This window comes from Oncorhynchus gorbuscha, linkage group LG11 (assembly GCF_021184085.1).
Source record: "Oncorhynchus gorbuscha isolate QuinsamMale2020 ecotype Even-year linkage group LG11, OgorEven_v1.0, whole genome shotgun sequence".
NCBI lineage: Eukaryota > Metazoa > Chordata > Actinopteri > Salmoniformes > Salmonidae > Oncorhynchus > Oncorhynchus gorbuscha.
The window spans coordinates 38,638,510-38,646,194 of NC_060183.1; positions in this window are offsets into that span (position 1 = coordinate 38,638,510).

Consider the following 7,685-nt stretch of genomic DNA (forward strand, 5'->3'; position numbering starts at 1 on the left):
AAACTGTCAACAATTTCAGTTTACAACAGTTGGCTTTTTTTGTGTGTGAAGATAAAGCTAGGAGTCAGATTCGGTGTCTGTCTCAAATGTCACCCTATTCCCTATAGAGTGCACTTCTTTTGAAAATAACCCTATGGGCCTTGGTCAAAATATAGAGAATATAGGCTGCCCTTTGGGACATAGACAGCTACTCTTACATATGACAGATTCTCTCCAGAGAGCATTGCTTGTGTATCTTGTCATCTTGGATGGTGTGCAAATATTTTACTTACATGGTCAGAGAGACGAGCTGCATTTCCTTGGCTGAGACTGTCTACAGGAGGAGTTTTGTCTAAACTGGACATAGTTCAATACCTTTTGGGGATCATTTCTTTCAGAGCTTCTGAAGCTTCTCTCAGCCATTGGGCCTCCCCGCTGTACAACAGACGTGGGTGAAAGAGTCTAGGAACTAAACTAAGGCGTGATGATAGAATTGTAGAAGTGGTTCCTAATGAGATTTTTTAATTAACAGAGAGCTACATCTCTGCTCGCGAGTGGCACAGCAGTCTAAGGCACTGCATCTCAGTGCAAGAGGTGTCACTACAGCCCCTGGTTCAAATCCAGGCTGCATCACATCTGGCTGTGATTGGGAGTCCCATAGGGCGTTGCACAATTGGCCCAGTGTTGTCTGGGTTTGGCTGGGGTAGGCGGTCATTGTAAATAAGAATTTGTTCTTAACTGACTTGCCTAGTTAAAATAAGCATCTGAATGTTTTAGCCAACTCTTTCTCACACAGCAAATTCCTCACGTTTAAATGAACACTGAAAATGTGGACCCGTATATACACTGAAGTGTTGAATTAAGACTCTGCTTAGTGTAAAGCTTTATTTGCATATTTCCCAGAGTGTGTTATCTTTCAAGTGAAATGTAGAGTTTACCACCCATGACTGAATTTGTTAGTGACAGAGACATGGCTGTTGCATTCATCCATTTTCAGTTCTTCTTTTACACTAAACAATACTGGGTTGTTTGGATGTCCCAAGGTCCCGGCGGCCACGGCCTGACAGCGCTGTGGCGCCTAGGGCGATGCACCTAGGGGAGGGACCTCCTCTAGCCCCTGAAGGACAGGACGGTTATTGATTCGGAAGAGCGGGAGGAGGCGAGTTTGATAAGGATTCACCTCATTCCTGTACAAAGGACTGAAGACAGCTTTTTAACAAAGTGACTTGTTTTATATGTTTTCATGTCATCATTTAAAAAAAAAACTTTTGTTAAGTCATTCGTACACATTTTAAATAGCATTTACAGATTGGATGTTTTACAATAAATTTTTTAATTCAACTTTAATTCATGGTTGTTTCTATTGTTTTTAACAACATGCACTTTTTAACAAATGTAAATGTAATATTCAAATGCCGCTTTTATGTGTATAAAATGTTGTACAAAAATATATATGAGCTGTTTTTAAAGGAAATGCAATAAAAAAAATACTTTTCCAAAAGAAAAAAGAACTGCCACCACAGGTGCCGCTACAACACGGTGAGGCTGGCACTAATCCCCAATGAGGAGGCTGCTGAGGACGGAGACGCTAATCTCCGGGGAGCAGCAACATCAACCTTCAGACCTGAAACCATGACCCGCCTGGAGTTCAGCAGGGCAGTCCTCCAGAGAGATATGGGCTTTGTGCCATCTGACCTGAACTGTCTGGTGGTCATACAACCAGAAGACCCCCTGACCACACAACTCCAGTTCGTAGATGACAACGATGACCCAAATTGGACAAAATTGACAAACAGAAAATACCAACAAGAGACCAGACCAGAAGACTACCCCAGAACCCAAACTGAGATGCCCTCTGATTTCTCCTCCCTATCCCTTACTGTCCTGAAGCCTCACTCCCACCACCAATGGCCCCTGACCCTCCTACCATACCCCCTACTGCCCCTGACTCTTCCACCCTGCTCCTTAGCAAACCAGATCCACACTCCTTATCCCTCCCGGCCCCTGAGCCTGCACAGCATCAAACCAGGCTGCCTCAGTCCAGACCTCTCGAACCCTCCAAACCACCTTCACCACTCCCAGCATCCCCCATGCCATCACCAAGACAGTACAGGGTTTCACCAGGCAGTCAGTGGAAAGGCATGCCAAGACCAAGGAACGGCCAAGAACCACCTAACACAAACAACCCACAAGATGCCCTCATCCAAATATGTAATGACATGGCCAACACCAACCTCGCCCCAATAATCCATCATCATGACCATGACAATACACTCCAAACAGAAGAAATTTCCCTACACGGCTCTTCATGGTTGCCTCCCCTCAAGGGAATCCATCTATAGATGGCTCATTGTACGTATAGAGAGCTGCCCCTACAGAGGCACTCCCACTGAACACACATACCAACTATTTGTGAGTGCTCCTTGGCCAGGTGAGTCTGTTTGCTCCCACTGTCTTTCAGCTTCCAGCGTCCAGCCTGGTTGCCGTATCGCTGCTGCCCCAACACCAACCAGCCCGGGCCAATGGAAATACCCACCCCCATCCCCCTTCTCTCTCTCCATCCCTTTCCCCCTTCCTCCCTCTGCACTTCTGCCTCTCACAGAACCACACCAGGACCAGGAACCATTCATCACCACACCAAAAGAGGTGCGGAGGAAGGACTAAAGCTCTAGACCGATGCCTGGAGCGTGCATACCACAGGGGAGTACCACCACTGACCTCCGGGTCTTGTGCTTCCAGGTGTGTCTGCTTGCTCCTCAGGTTGTCCTGCCTCCCCTGTACAGACCCAGATCTCGACCAAGCACCTGCAGCAGCCCCAGTTTCCGGTTCCTGTTTTTTGTCCCTAGCACCAGACTCAGCAACAACCCTTGGACTCCAGTCCCGGTCCCAGCACAACTTCCAGTCCCGGCCCCAACGCCAGCACCAACGCTGGACACAGCACCGAACTACCACAACTGCCAATTTCATTTAGCAACTGCCAGCCCAGAACCCACCCATTCCCCTCCCCCATCACAAAGACACATTGTGGACTGACTGACTGATAGACTGACTGGATGGACTGACATTTCTTTCATTTTTTAATTCATTGATTGCTTTTGTTTTATTGGATGACCATTTGTCTTTGCCTAATTTGAATTGATTACTTAGTGTTTGAATTGTTTATTACTTGGCATTTTTAATGAATGATGGTTTAAATTTGAACTTGTAGATCATTTTACACTATAATACATTTTGAAATAGCCAAATAAAATGACCTTTTACAGAAGTGTATGTTCCTTAAAAGCCTATGCAAATTCCAATGTGATACTAACCACTTTATTGCAATATGTAAATATCTTATATGTAATGTGCAATAATATTCAAGTGAAATGTAACATTGCAGTGTACAAACTTAACAGGATTGACATTTCCTCTCACGGGTGGCCAAAGGTAACTATATAAAAGCCATGCCTCTAATAAACCACGCCTCTTGAAAATAATCTATGGATTACATTTTTTTTAAACAGCTGCTTGGTTAACCCAGCAAGAAAGTGAATAAAACCTCAATTGATGGTTACATTTACCCAAACAACCAATATTTCAGGTTATTGACACAACCTGTGACATTAAGCTGGCTTGCAAAGTGATGTTAATTCAAAGTGAAATCCAGCCAGAGTGGGGATATCTAACATATATTTTTAATCACGTGGATTCAGAATGACTGCCTGGTTTGGAAAGATTGAATTGTTAGACTACCTAAAGCATCTAAACTTGAACAACCATTTCAGTAAAGGGAGCAATAAGTTCAAGTAACATATTGGATTAGTTTAGAAAATGATTGTCATTTATATTTGAGAATCATAAGATTAATTAATTAATCAATGTACATGCAAAAACATTGATGTTACAACAAACGATTGTTAAAATTAACCAGCAATAGAGCATGATGGAAACACGGGGGTTATTTTAGACCAATGAGTGTTAATTCAACACTTACAGAGTGAATTGATATGTTTAGAGTGTAGGCCCTCAAAATAAGGACTTATGACCTTGAAACTCAACTCTGGACCTCGAAACCAGTTCCACTGCATTTGTTCATTGTTCTCCTGGGACACCAGGTGTGTGCAATTAATTAGGTAGAACAGAAAACCAGCAGGTTCCATCCCTCGTAGGGTAAGAGTTGAATACTGCTGCCTTAAGAAATGCATATTGTATTGTGTTAAACAATTACATTTTAATGAGGATTTATTTCTTTTGGAAAGGTTTTATTGTTCCATTTCCTTTAAAAACAGCTCATATATATCTTTGTACATCATTTTATACACATAAAAACGGCATAAAATCATAAAACACAGCACATGACTATTACAATTAAATTTGTTAAAAAGTACATGTTAAAAACAATAGAAACAAACCATGAATAAAGTAATTTTCTTTGTAAAAATATAAATTCTTTAATTTAACAAAAGTAAAACATTTTTTAAGACATGAAGACATGTCAAAAAAGTCACTTTGTTAAGAAGCTGTCTTTGGTCCTTTGCACATGAGCGGCGTGAGTCCTTATCAAACTCGCCTCCTCTTGCTCTTCCGAATCAATTCCAGTGCCGTCCTTTGGGGCCCAGAGGAGATCCCTCCCCTAGGTGCATCGCCCTAGGCGCCGCAGTGCTGTCGGGGGGGGGGGGTGGTCTCTACCGTTTCGCTACCAGCAGGTTGCGGGAGGACCACAGTGCTTCGTTCAGACACGTGAGGCCTTTGGTGGGATAGGCCTTCGGGCCAACCCCATACAGCACAAGCTGGGGCGGGGAGATCAGGGGGCCTGCTTCCTTCCACAGGTCCCTGGCGGCTCTGCACTCCCAGAGAAAGTGCCTCACTGACTCCTCTTAGCCACAGCCTGGTCGGGGGCACGCGGATATCCTCGTCATGCCCCGGGAGTGCATAACGGCCCTGACCGGGAGGATCTCGTGCGCGACCATCCAGGATGGTCCCGGTGCCGATTCAGGAGAGCAAGATGGGCCACCGTTACGCCAAACCGTTATGGGCTCACACTGGTTCCCACTCCTGCACAAGAGAGAGAGAAGAGAGCGGTGTTTAGTTAAAACCGTGACTGCTTCTTTTTCCAGTTTAAAATGTCTTAAAAATCTCTGGAGCTGGGCGTAGTGTTGTTATAAGGAGCAGGAAAGAGACTGGGGCTCACAGGTCGATTGGGATCAACCTCAGTGGTCTAAGGTAAGATCCCAGCCAGAACCGTGCGAGGACCTGGGTCTTGTTGTTGACCGGGGAGATGGCAAGAGATAACGCTGTATAGGTCAGGCAAGCCTCCCCCCTTGGACCTGGGCCTCTTGACCACCTCCCTCCTTTAAATCCAGCGCCTTAGACCACTCGGCCACACTACCCTGCTCTTTTTAATGATGATATATTAGCTTGGGATTTCACTTGGTGAAGTCCCTAGGACTAATAATAGATGAGTGCAATAACCATCTCTGTCACTAACAAATACAGTCATGGGTGGTAACCCTACAATTCACTCGAAAGGCATGGCACTCTGGGAAATAGGGCTTTACACCAAGCAGTGTGTTAATTCAACACTGTTCCAACACTGTCTATATGGGTCATCATTAGTCATCATCCTCATGTCATCCTCATGTCCCTAAAACGCAGCTTTCATTTCCAGAAATTCTTTCTGAATCTGAATGCTGGGAATCGAGAGTGTATTTTAATATTGGGCCGAAGATCCTCAACTGTTTTCTCACAGGAGTGCTGAAGCTATCTCATTTTACTGTGAGCATGAGATGGCAGCTTTTCTGCTCACAATGGGAATCAAGGGCCAATTACAAATGTTTTTACCTGTATTTAACTAGGTAAGTCAGTTAAGAACAAATTCTTATTTACATCGGCGGCCCTACACCGGCCAAACCGGGACGACGCTGGGCCAATTGTGCACCGCCCTATGGGACTCCCAATCACAGCCGGTTGTGATACAGCCTGAATTCAAACCAGGGTGTTTGAAGTGATGCCTCAAGATGCAGTGCCTTAGACCACTGTGCCACTCAAGCCCATGTGTTATATATGTTGCTACTTGTTGATTCCCTGAAGTTCCCAAACGGATATGATTAAGACTAGCACATCTCTATTTGCAGGGGAAATAAATGGGATTTATAAGGGAGAAATTTCCAGGGTTGTTTTTTTTTTTGTAATGAAAATCAAATACATGTCCTTTTTAGATTGGTATGTCAAAAGTTTAATTTCACATGTTCGTTTTTCTGGCTAGAAGAGAACCGGTGAAAAGATAAATGCTGTGACTACAACTACTAACAGCTTCTACAACAACAGTGCTACCAGTATCAGTACAGTACAGCAAGTCATTGAAAAGGTATCTTTTTACTTGCTTTTAGTCTGCCATCTTGTGGTATGAATTGTGTATTACACACAGATGACTCACAGCGGGCAGACTGCGTGTGTATTTCGTCCTGTTATTTCCCAAAGAAGAAAAACATGAAGGCTCGTGTTCCCCAACAGGGACCAATAAAGATCTATGCTGTTCCAGATTTGTAGGCCACACACACACATTGGTTGATGTCATTGGTTGATTGAGCCTGTTGTCTGATCAAAAAAGTTATGGAGTCATGTTGTGGAGCAATTATTGTGGCCTTTGTGTTTTGCTGAATGCGCAATCACGCTTCCTAGCAGCAATTAGCTATAGTTGTCCTTGTTCAATAGAGCCATTGCAGGACATTTAGGTTGACACATTTAACCTGGATTTGTAAAGACTATAACCTGACGGAGGACAGAAATGTTTTGGATGTTTTTTTCTTCCATAGGGACATACAACCCTATTCATTTGAGCCGGGATACACTTAAGAGGAGTTGAAACAACAAGAATAAGAATTGCAAGACCAGCAAGCAGCGATGGGGAGTGTCATGACGTTGGCCTGGGGGGGTAGGTTTATGACAGTCATAATTACCTCTTCCCCCCTTTTTCATCTCTCTACCCTATGGAGGTTACATTTGCAAAACCCTTGGTTAACATAGAGATTCTAGGAACATCAGTAGGTGGGGGAAAATTAACTATATTCTGGTAATCCGAACAATTGAACATATGCAGTGGTACTTAATGAATATGATGTCAGTTCGTTGTCATCTGAGACATTCTCATCAATGATAAGATGACAAACTCTACAGTGGAAAGTCTACACATCAGAGTTATCAGATTCACATGGAATTGTTGTTCAATTTAAATGTTTGAATATGAAATTATTTGTGATGGGATGAAATGTGATTTTAGCTTCTAAAATGTGAGATTTAGGTCTTCATAAAATAGGGCTGCTCAATCAGTCGCCCACCCCTGTGAAGGGACATGGGCTATAAAACTTTTCAAACACGCCCTCCACTCCCTTCCTATATAAGCCCTTGACGACAATATAACCCCCTGTTCAGAGGATGTAGGACGACGGTCCGATGTCAGAATGGTTCAGATAATAACTATAGAATGAAGCCAACATCAGCGTGAGCTTTGGTTGCGAATGGTATGAACTTTGAACTCATTCACTACAGAAGTGATACCTCGTAGCCGTTGAGTTAGCAACAGCAGATGCAAACAAGGGTTAGGAAGGAACAGACAGAGTATCCCGTCTATCACCCAACGACATTATTACAACATATCCAATTGATAACCAGAGACATTCTTCAAAGGACTCGGTTGGTCAACACGGCCTTCCATCTACCACCAA